The sequence below is a fragment of the Octopus bimaculoides genome, chromosome 5, assembly GCF_046866305.1.
Source record: "Octopus bimaculoides isolate indiv1 chromosome 5, ASM4686630v1, whole genome shotgun sequence".
NCBI lineage: Eukaryota > Metazoa > Mollusca > Cephalopoda > Octopoda > Octopodidae > Octopus > Octopus bimaculoides.
The window spans coordinates 25,745,445-25,756,032 of NC_142932.1; the positions used below are offsets into that span (position 1 = coordinate 25,745,445).

The following is a 10,588-nucleotide window of genomic DNA, read 5'->3' on the forward strand; positions in this document are numbered from 1 at the left end:
GCGTCTTAGTGGTCGTATGGGTGGTATTACTGATAATGTTGAATTGTGCCTTAGTAGCTCTGTTGATGATTGTGTTGCAGTTTTTGAGTGATCATAGAGGTTGTGTTGTGGTGTGTCATATATTGTTATTGATAATACGACCTGTTATTGATAATACGACCTGTGTTAGAGCTAATTATTGTCTGTTATTTATGTAGTGGTTGTGTATTTAAATAGCAGAATAGATAAAGTTAGTTTTGTGAGGATGTTAATACAATATTAAGGAATAACTATGTGAAGGGATGGTACTAATAGTATTGCTGGTAATATTAAGATGGGTCTCCCTGTTTAGACTTATATTTCCAGTGATGTTAAGACATATCCTGGTGTTAGTCCTATTCATTCCCTAAGAGTATTATGATGTTTTTGTGGTAGTAGTCATCTTGTCTCTGGCTTTATTATTACCTTATGTCTTAAAGCCAATATTCTTGTAACTGCTGTGCACGATATTAGGGGTACTTCTCGGGTGGTGTCTTTGCCATTAGTATTGTTGTTAAAGCTGTAGTAATGTACATATCGTTGTTGTTCTTGTTGGTGTTGCTGTGATGTTATTTCTATTGATGTCATAGTTGAACACTAGGTCTATTATGATTCATCCATGATCGTCTCGGCTTCTTGTATATCTAGAACTAGAGTATCCAAAATATTCATAGCATTCAAAAACATAAGGGATTTGATGGAGATTTGTCTGTTATTTCTTATAAATTGAACAACCACGTAGACTTATTCTCATTGGGTTTGATTTGTTGGTTTCTATAGCGAATGTTGGGTCTGTTCAAGCAGATTTATGATCGAAAGTTTTTGAAGTATGATCATCTTATATTTTGTTCAGACATAGTGTAGCTAACACTACATTAAACAATGTACTCTTCCATAGTTTATGATAAGATGATATAATATGATGTGTAAGTTGGCTGTTATTTTTCTGACGTCAACCAACCACGTATAATCATGAATTTCAATGGTTGATATTGTGGGTGTTTTGCTATTGTTTAGAGCCAAGTCAACCGTAATCAAGCAAATCTAATGTCAAAGACAAACACCTCCGACTGTCTTGTCTTTCTCCCACGTGCTAGAAACCTGGAACCACGTGATTCTATGACACGTGGTGGTGAGATATGTGAATACCATTTGGTCGCTATTTCTAACAGGCCAAGAGACGACGCTGAAGTACAAATATTGCTGGCGGTGTTAATTTATTTTGTAGAAATTGTAGTTTAACTTGCATCAGCCATGATCCAACAGATATACGTTGAGAATCATTCTATCCATAACCAGTTCGGTCATTTTGTATATACGACACTATATTATCTGATGTTTCCTTCCTTCTTGAAAACGACAAGGTTTCGATTTATGAATTTGGTTGATAATTTTTATCAGGTAGGTATTCCTCCGTTGATGGATTAGATTTAGATAAATGAAGCGATTATGCTGGTTTCTTCTGTAGTGGCGGCCATTAAATTGTGGTAATATTTTGTGGTAATGGCGGCAGCTTGAATGTCATAACAGAAAGACAAAGAGAGAGAAACAGAGAGTGAGAGAGGGGGGAGAGCAAGAGATTGACAGTGAGAACGGGGGAGAGAGCGAGAGAGGGAGAGTGAGAGTGAGAGAGAGAGAGAGAGTGTGAGAAAGAGGGTCTGTGAATGACATGTGTTTCAAAAAAAAATTAGGACTGCAGTGGTCATAAAGCCTACGTAAGTTTACAATCAAAAGTATTTCAGATATGACCATTAGCTTACTCACACATAAACTGTTATCTGTTATATCATTTACATGTTTCAGTCATAAGACTCCAGCCATGCTGGAGCAGTGCTTTGAAGAATATTTTGTCGACTGAATCGACCCCGGTACTTATTTTTTTTTAAACCTGGTACTTATTTTCTCGGTTTGTTTTGTCGAACCGCTATTTTACGGGTACGTAAACACACCGACACCAGATGTCTACGAAATCCTCTCAAGGCTTTCATCAGCCCGAGGCTATAGTCAAGATACTGGCCCAAGGTGCCACGTGTGAAACTGAACCAAGAACCATGTAATTGGGAAGCATGCTTCTTACGACACAGCCATACATACACACATACATACATGCATATGTACGTACGTATATGTTTATATATATATGTAAATATATATATACGTATATATGTATGTGTGTGTAAATATATATATATATATATATATATATATATATATATATATATATATATATATATATATATATATATATATATATATATATATATATATAGATATATATATATATATATATATATATATATATATATATATATATATATATATATATATATATATATATATATATATATATATATATATATATATATATATATATATATATATATATATATATATATATATATATATATATATACATATATATATATATATATATATATATATATATATATATATATATACGCCTAAAATACTTTTTACCACAAGTATAAATATTCTGTTAAGACACATCACAGCATCTTGTTCAATGCCATCATCAACGCTGGGTATGAATGTGAGTGTAGGGTGAGATGACTTCTGGCATCAAGAGATTGTCTGACGTGGGTGTTGGTGTTGGTGTTAGCGAAGTTAGTAGCGGTCGTGGTCATTTTTTCCCATTTTTTGTGTGCTTTTTAACATAAAGTGTGGGCCACAAGAAAATGTTAGTGTGGGTGGGGCGATTACTTATTGTGTGGTTCGTATAACATCGAAATAGTTGTAGTAGTAGTGGTAGTAGCAGTAGTATTTGCAGTGGCAGCAGCAGCAGCAGTAGTAGTAATATTAGTAGTAATAGTAGTTGTAGTATATAGGTGGTGGTGGTGGTGGTGATGATACTGCTGCTGATGGGAGTGGTAACTGATATTTATACCTGCCATGATGGGTGTAGTAGTTGTTTTTGTTTTTGTTTTTGTTTTTATCTAAGATCAGATCAGTTCAACCGTGACCACATATTCCGTTCCAACAATCTTTATTCCTCTGTACAGGAAGCTAGGGCATCGTCACCCAATATGTCCTTCTCTGAAGCAGAAAACGTGCTATTTCTAGCATTTTGAAAAGCTACTCTTCTCGCTCTTCTACTCGTCTGTCACGTTCGTAGTGTGTGTGTGTGTGTGTGTGTGTGTGTGTGTGTGTGTGTGTGTGTGTGTGTGTGTGTGTGTGTATGTGCGTGTGTGTGTGTGCGTGTGTGTGTGTGTATGTATGTATCTTTATGTGTGTGTATCTGAGTGTTTTGGTTGTGACGTTGGCAGAGGTATATAGAGGTAAGTTGAGATGTTGTTGTTGCTGAAGTTGTTTTTGTTGTTGTTGTTGTTGTTGGTGGTGGTGGTGGTGCAGTGCTTATCATTTAACCCCAGGCCTACTCTGAACCCAAAAGAGCTTTAATGAGAAGTGTTTCAAAACCGTGACCAACAAACACTAAATCAGTTTTTCAACACTACATTTGTTTGGCAATTTAGCTGCTATTTCTAGCTGTGCAAGCAGATCAGGTAGAAGCTTTATCGTTGGCTTTTAGGAGTGGTTATGTGGAAAGGCTGTGTTGGTGTTGGTGTTGGCGAATGGCTGACGTGCACAGTGGAAGACATTTGGTTTGAGGTAGCGCGAGAAGTGGACTAAATCAAAGACTAAAAAAAAGAAAGAACTGCGGTGTCAAAAATGTGTGTGGAATTATGTGTTTGTGTGAGTATGCATGTCTGTGTGTTTATGTGCGTGTTTTATGTGTGTGTGTGTGTGTGTGTGTGTGTGTGTGTGTGTGTTTTTAATGTTAGTGAAACAGATATTGTGCTGTCTTGTAAGGAATTGTTTAGCAACGGTTTCCATATGAAATGATGTAAGGACATGACAGAATGATAACATCTATCAGAAAAGATCTATCCACCTACTTACATTATCTATCTATCTATCTATCTATCTATCTATCTATCTATCTATCTATCTATCTATCTATTTATCACATTCTACTTGTGTATATATAAGGGTAAAGGAGTTGATGTATGTATGTGTATGTGTACAATGTGCGTACACATATCTGTCAGAGAGATTAAAGATAAGATATTTAAAAAAAAATCACTATGGTTAATTAATTACACTTGAAACCATCGTTTACATTATATCTGTGTGCGTGTGAGTGTGTACGAATGTGTGTGCATACATACACATAAGTGTGCGTGTGCGAAAGTATCTTTAGATACATATAGGTATGTGTGTGCGAGTGTATATATATATATATATATATATACTTACTAGTTAAATATAATAATATATAACATGAAATAATTACAATAGCATGTACAATAGTGGTTATGTTGTAAACATCACCATCATCATCACTATGAGCATCACCACAATCATCAAGTAGTAGTAGTAGTAGTAGTAGTAGTAGTAGTAGTAGTAGTAGTAGTAGTAGTAGTAGCAGTAGTAGCAGTAGTAGTAGTAGTAGTAGTAGTAGTAGTAGTAGTAGTAGTAGTAGTAGTAGTATATTTACAAATACTAGGCGCCGCATTTAATGCATAGGTTGTAATATTACTTTCTGTGTGTTATGTTGAGCTTTACTTGGTGTTAAATCGTGGTGTTATGGTGATCATGCCTTTCACACATGGGCGTTTTTATTGACACTAATAAAACGGCTTAAAGGAAGAATTTTCACAAATGTATTTTGTCTTTTGTTTTACACATAGAACTGTTTATTACAAATACGAATGCTTTTGCCAGACTTCTACAGGTAGAGCAACAAATATACGAATAATAATATTCGTAAGAATCTTTCATATCCTAGGTGAAGATTTGACGATGGAATATATATATATATATATATATATATATATATATATATATATATATATATATATATATATATATATATATAGAACAACTAGGGAATGGGATAGACCAGCCCCTCACTGGTATGCGGTTTTATTGAGCTCGGAAGGGAGCAATGCCGGATTTGAACACAAATGGTAAAGAGCTACCACAAGAAATACATCAATGCAATTTATCCAACGCTGTAACGGCTCTGCAAATCCACAGCTTTCGTAACCGTCTGCAATATAGGCATCACTCTTGAAATTTAAAGGAATATTTAGTCGATTAGACCAACACAGTTCTTCAAAAAGGTACTTTATGTTATCGACCTCGAAATGATGAAAGGTAAAGTTGATTTCAGTGAATTCTGAAATCAAGACGTGAAGGGAATCATAAGGAAATGCTGCAAGGTATTTTCCCAACCCTCCGCCCTAATCTGCTTACAACAACAACAACAACAACAACAACAACAACAACAACAACAACAACAACAATAATAATAATAATAATAATAATAATAATAATAATAATAATAATAATAATAATAATAATAATAATTTCTCATCCAGATAGAAAAGTAGGAATTAGTGGGTGAGTGGGTTATTGCAGTAAATTGACCTCATTGCTTGACCGGAGTCAATGCTAGAAGGGCAATAATTTAAAGAGGCACGACGTGAAAGAGATATCAGTTTGAGGTGTTTTCACTGCGAAAGAAATAAACAAAAACTGCAGCAGCAGCAGCAGTAACAACAACAACAACAGCAAAAACAACGATAACAGTAACAGCAGCAACAACTACGACAACAACACAACAACCAAAGATAAAGAAATAACAGGGAAAAATGTCTTCAGGAAGGTACCTAGAGCCAACCAATGTACACTACAGATCCAGAAAAAGGTCTCGGGTATACGGTACGAGTGTATGTCCATTGTAACCACCCGAGTCATGAACCACCGTCTTACCTCGTCATCGATGCCCTGAAGCATGCAGTCTAAATTCTACCTACACGGGTGTTTCAGTTGATATCACTAACCAACCTACCTGAATACTGACGAACAAAAAAAAAAAAGAAAAAGAAAAGGTGGGCACCTGCTGTTCATTCCTATGATGATGATGATGATGAAGATGAAGATGATGATGATGTTAGGAATGATTTCTTCTATTGTTCACATAAAAGAATCCTGGGGACAGTTGAAAGGTTAAATAATAATAAAACAAAGTATACAGCAAATACGATATTGTGTGTGTATGTGTGTACGCATGAGCGTGTGCGCTTGTGTGTTTTGTGTGTATGTCTATATGCGTGTAGGCGAATTTACATATGGAGTAAAACGGTGAAACTGTACCAATAAAAACACATGAATTTTCACTTAATTATTATTGCCACAAGGGCTCCGGCAGAAGGGGACATTACAAGGAGCAAGGAGACGATAGCAAAAAAAACTGCGGGGGTGTTTATATGGATATTCAATATAATGAATAAAGAAAACAATATATATATATATATATATATATATATATATATATATATACATATTTGTCTATCTATCTATCTATCTATCTAAGCATGGGTATATATGTATATACATGTATACGTATGTATATACATGTGTGTATATCTATAACTATATATACGTACACACACACACATATATATATATATATACATACATATACATATTCATATATAGGTATATATCCACATATATATATATATATATATATATATGCACACACACATATATATATATATATATATATATATACACACATCTATCCACACACACACACACACATATATATATATATATATATATATATATATATGCGCACCCAGACACACACACATATACAAACACACACACACACACACACACGCACACTCACACAGAGGCTTATATAGCGAAGCACATAGACATTCATGTTCTGAATTACTTTACATCAATTTTTGTCAGTATGATACTCCTGAGGTGCAATATATCAACAACAACAATAATAATAATAATTATTATTATTTATTCTTTTATTGGCCACAAGGGCTAATATAAATATACTTAAAAGGACATACAACAGCATAAAAGACAACAGAAGACGATACAAGGGCTGAAAATAAAGAACAGAACAGAGAAATACTGCTAGAGTTTTTGTGGAAGCGATGCCAGATTTTATCGACCCTCCGTCTTAGACTGGTATATTTTTTATTTTCTTTTTCATTTTTATCGCTTTCAGAAGCTTAAAAATTGCTGCCGCGCCGTTGGCGGGATTTGAACTCGAAATTTAAGGGGACGTAATTATACTGCTGCTAGGTATTTTATCCGGCGTTCTTTCGCCTTTGCCACTTTCAAGCCAGGGAATTTAATTCCACTGTAGTACTTGATTGGTACTTTAATTCATAGCCCAACAAACAAACCACCCACCCCCCGCCCGGACTAAGGAAATGTAAAGTTGACCTCTGTGGTTTGGAAACAGGGTTTTTTAAAGGGGACTTAATTACAAGGCACGAAGTATTTTATCTGCCAGGGCCCTATCAATCGGCCATGTCACAGAATAATAATAATAATAATAATAATAATAATAATAATAATAACAATAATAACAGCAATATTTTTATTTGTTAACAGGACAACGGATTTAAAAGGGGTTATAGGGAGTACTTGAGACGGTTACGCGGATTTAACAAAAAATGAAATTACTAATATTTGTAGTAGTGATAATATTTACAGTGATAATAATAATAATAATAATAATAATAATAATAATAATAATAATAATAATAATAATAATAATAATGAGTACGTTAATAATAATTGTACAGATACTATTACTAATAATTATAATGACAACAAGAACAACGATATAAATGTTGATTTTAAAATATTAAAATTGATTTTATATCGATAGTAGTCCTTATATGAAGAAAAGAGATGCTAGATGAAAACGTGAGGCTGATATCTTTGGTTGTAACGTCGGAAAGGAAACGATGAAGATGATGATGGCAATGAAAAAGGATGATAATGATGATGATGATGAGGAGGATGTTGGCGATGATGATGATGATGCTCATGGTGATGTTGTTGTTGTTAATGATGATGATGATGATGAACATGACAATAATGATAGCATGTCGAGGACAATGACGACGACGACGATAATTATGATGATGATGATGATGATGATGATGATGAACAAGGTGACGATCGTAACGTCAATAACGAAGATCATTAGGGCGTCGGTGATGATGATTACGACGAGAACGACGATGTGGATGGTGAACATGGCGATGATGATGATGATGATGATGACGACGACGACGACGACGACGATAATAGTGATGATGATGATGATGATGATGGATGGTGATGAAGGATGTTGATGACGACGATGATGATGATGATGATGACGGATGATGATGACGACAATGATGATGATGATGATGATGATGATAAACATGTCATTCATTATTATTTTCTTTTTTGCGGCACATTTCAAATAGAGCAAAGAAAGACAAAAAAAGACAAGTGGGAAATGAAAAAAAAAACTTAAATAAATAATTAAATAAATAAATAAATAAATAAATAATTTTTTTTTTCCTCTCACCTCGCCTGTCGTATATGCCTGTCTGTATGTACGTATGTCCGTGTTTGCCGCTGCTGCTGCTTCTGTTGTTGTTGTTGTTGTATTTGTTTTTATATTCGTTGTTTATTTTTTTTTTACATCATCATCATCAGCATCAACATCATTTATTATTATTATGATTTTCTAAATTTTTATTATTTATTCATTTATTATTATTATATATTATTTTTGCGTCGTGGGTAGAAGGTATTTTATTTTATTTTATTTTATTTTTATTTCACTTTACTTTTTATTTGTTTTTTAGAAAATGCTTGATTGCGTGCGTGCGTGCGTGAGTGTATGTTCAGTATGTGTGTATAAGTATGTATATGCACATATACATACAGAGATGTATACGTGTCTATGTGTGATTTATGTATATGTTTGTGTGTTTGTTTGCGTGTGTGTGTGTGTGTGTCTGTAACGTGAAGGAAGTGTTTATACGTGTACGCGTGCGTGTGTTTATGTATATGTATATGAATATATTTATATATCTGTATATGTGATTTTTTTTTTGTTTGGATAGGTGTATTTATATATAATTATATATATATATATATAATATATATGTAATATATATATATGTGTGTGTGTATATATTTCCTTTAAAGCAGTAGTAGAAGAAATTATATCAATAGTAGAAGTAGTAGTAATAATAATAGTAGTAGTAGCAGTAACTGTGATAATAATAATAATAATAATTCTTGTTTCTGTTGTTGTGTTGTTGTTTTTTTTTTCCCCTTTCACATGGTAAAGTTGGCCTGTTTATCCCTTAACGTACAGCTCCTGCGGCCTCCTCCTGTTACATCCATGATCGACTGCAACGTATTCTTCCCATTAGCATCTGTCGGAGTCTTCTTCCTCCCCTTCGTTGCTGGACGCCTAGCTCCGCCTCCTTTCACTCTTTTCCCCCTCGCTTACAATTCCACGCTATCTTTTTTCTTTCTCCATTCGCGATAACTCTCTCCGCGTCGCTCTCACACGCTCTCCTTTTCGTTGTTCACACACTCTCTCTCTCTCACATGTATACTCTCTCTCTCTCTCTCTCTCTCTCTCTCTCTCTCCCGATGTCTTTTAGTATCTCTATCTTTGTTCATCTCACGTTTTCTGTCTCTCCCTTTCTCTCTGTCTGTCTTTCTTTCTTTCTTTCACACTGAAAACGGGTTTACATGCTTTTCTCTCCCTGTATATATTTTCTCTTTCTCTCAGATTTCTACAATCACTCTCTCTATATAATATTTCCCTCACAATCGCTCTCTCTCTCTCTTTCTCTCTCTCCCTCTCTCTTTCTCTCCCTCTCTCTTTCTCTCCCCCTCTCTTTCTCTCTATCCCTCTCTCTTTCTCTCTCTCCATCTCTTTCTCTCTCTCCCTCTCTCTTCGTCTCTTATAGTCTCCATTCTCATGTTCTCTCGTTCTCTCTCTCCTACACTCTGTCTCTCTTTCTGTCTGTCTCTTTCGATATACACATACACACATATATATGTATATATATATATATGTATGTATATATGTATATATATATATATATATATATATATATATATATATATATATATATATATATATATATATATATATGTGTGTGTGTGTGTGTGTATGTATGTATGTATGTATATATATACACATATAACATACATATATAATTTTTATAATGTGTTTTCCCTCTTTCTCTCACATTTCCACAATCTCTCTCTCTATATCGCAATCTTTCTCTCCCTGTCTGATAGTCTCCACGCTCATGTTCTCTCTTTTTCTCACGCTTTTTTTTTTCTCTAGCGTAAACACACTAACCATTCTCTATCTCTCTAGTTATACATCTCACGCTTTCACCACAAATCACCGTTCCTGTCTCTCTTTGTCTCTGTTTCTCTCTCATGTACTCAGTTTTTGTTCGAAGCACACTCTAGCGTTCTCCTCTTCAATACAAATATACATACATACATACATACATACATAAAACATTCATTCATACATTCATATGTACATACATGTATAAATACATAACATACACTCATCAACACACACATTCGTACCTGCATATACATATATACACACACATACGTTGATATAAATATACATACATACACACACACACATCTAGCTATATATATATATATATAT

The 10,588-nt window shown here is 34.1% G+C and overlaps 1 protein-coding gene across 19 annotated transcripts in view; it reads right to left on the minus strand.

Annotated features, from left to right (window-relative positions):
• The window catches only part of LOC106876426 (uncharacterized), a 1,215,830-nt gene extending 1,206,066 nt beyond the window's left edge, over nucleotides 1-9,764 (minus strand). For 6 of the 19 annotated variants that reach the window (XM_089352115.1, XM_089352112.1, XM_089352113.1 and 3 more), the window contains exon 1: nucleotides 8,450-9,758. The gene's annotated coding sequence lies outside the window, so the exon portion shown is untranslated. Of the gene's footprint in view, nucleotides 1-8,449 lie in introns of all 19 variants that reach the window. The other 13 variants (XM_089352111.1, XM_089352104.1, XM_089352114.1 and 10 more) reach the window with 7 other exon arrangements.
• Nucleotides 9,765-10,588: the final 824 nt, after the last annotated feature.